Below are 1,548 nucleotides of genomic sequence, written 5' to 3' on the forward strand. Positions count from 1 at the left end.
AAGATCAAATATTGTATGACCTCACTTATAGAAAAGGACAGGACAAAGCACATGCATAGAGAACAAAGTTCATTCATGGCTACGAAGAGCATGAAAGTGGGGGTTCATGGTGACGGAAATGTCAACTTCAGGGGGTGTACAGCTGAGTCGTACACCTGTAAAAGGGTGAACTGGGGGAGGGGGGAGTAAAATATTTAAACCACGCTTCTGATCCTTGATGAGACAGACTATTAAGCTGTTGTAATGAGTTCATTCTAAGAGGCAGTCTGGATATCAGTATCCATAAAACCAGGGAATGAGGATGCAAAGACCAAACACGGCCTTTACAGCAAGATGTTGGTTCACATTACATGTGTCATGGGAGCATGCTTATAGAAAAGAAGGTTATCACAAAGCTCAGTGTAAGAACCTCATTTCAAATATTAAAAATGTTTTCCTGGGGGTGGGGCTAAAAAACTTTCCTGGACTGAATCATCAGAGCCCAGGCTGCCGCGACCGTGATTTGGTGTCATTTTAGAAACAGTATTACGACAAGCAATTGAGGTGCTCACCATCAGCAAAGATTCTGAGCCAATGCAAGATACAGTCATTGTTTGATTTCTGGAAAAGACTGGCGGCTTCTTGATGCAATCCAAAGGGAAAGTTTCTTTTAGACCTTGGTGTCAAGAAATGGAATTCTGCACGACTGGCTTTTTAGACACTGTAATCTCTGTAACTGACCACATTACTTTCTCTTTTATTGTGGTCTCCGGGCATCAGAGCTAAATTGTGGCCCAAGTACTCACACATTTGGGGGGGGGGGGGCGAATTAACTTCTTTGGGTGTTAGTTTTACCCAGAAACCGTATTTCCTCATTTAAAAGGTAAAATAAAATCTTTTGTTTTCTCATGTTTTGGGATCATTGTGAGGTAGAAAAAAACCAATTATAGTTATTGGAGGGGAAATAAAAGACTATTTGAATTTCCACTCATACCTGGCTAAAGTGCTCCCTGGAATTAGGAAAAGGCCCTATACCATGGGCCAGTGATTGTCCCAATAAACCTCAAAAATCACTTGTAGCTCATTTGCCAGGACAGAGCTACTCTTTCAGTCCTCCTTTTCAAATCTATGAAGTCCTTGGGTGGTACCATTGGCAAAGCACTCAACTAACTATAAGGTTGCAGTCCAAACCCAGTCAGAGAAGCCTTGGATGACAACCCTGGTGATCTTTTGAGAGGACACATAGTGTTGCCCCAAGCTGGAATAAGCTGGTAAGTAGGTTTAATGCCAAGTAGATGGATAGATGACTACATTCCAAGTCCTCACTAATTCTAGATATGCAAGGCCATTCAGGGGTTTGAATGCTTTGAAAAAAGACCAAGAAAAAGGTCACTACCCTAAGACCTATGGAGCCAAATGTGTGCTCCTCCTCTTTGACAATCAGGTAAAAGCTGAAGATCCTGAACACTATACTGATCGCCAACTTGCATTCAGTTTCCACCGACTCATTGCCATTCAGTTGCTGCCAGCACATAGCAATCCTAAAGGACAGGCTAGAACTGCCCCCCC

The 1,548-nt window shown here is 42.6% G+C and overlaps 1 pseudogene; it reads left to right on the top strand.

The window, feature by feature from the left end:
- The first annotated feature begins 1,385 nt into the window (after positions 1–1,385).
- Positions 1,386–1,548, top strand: part of LOC101649224 — a 5,478-nt pseudogene continuing 5,315 nt past the window's right edge.

The sequence above is a fragment of the Echinops telfairi genome, unplaced genomic scaffold (genome assembly GCF_000313985.2).
Source record: "Echinops telfairi isolate 266 unplaced genomic scaffold, ASM31398v2 ScPeMD7_6080;HRSCAF=6971, whole genome shotgun sequence".
Lineage (NCBI taxonomy): Eukaryota > Metazoa > Chordata > Mammalia > Afrosoricida > Tenrecidae > Echinops > Echinops telfairi.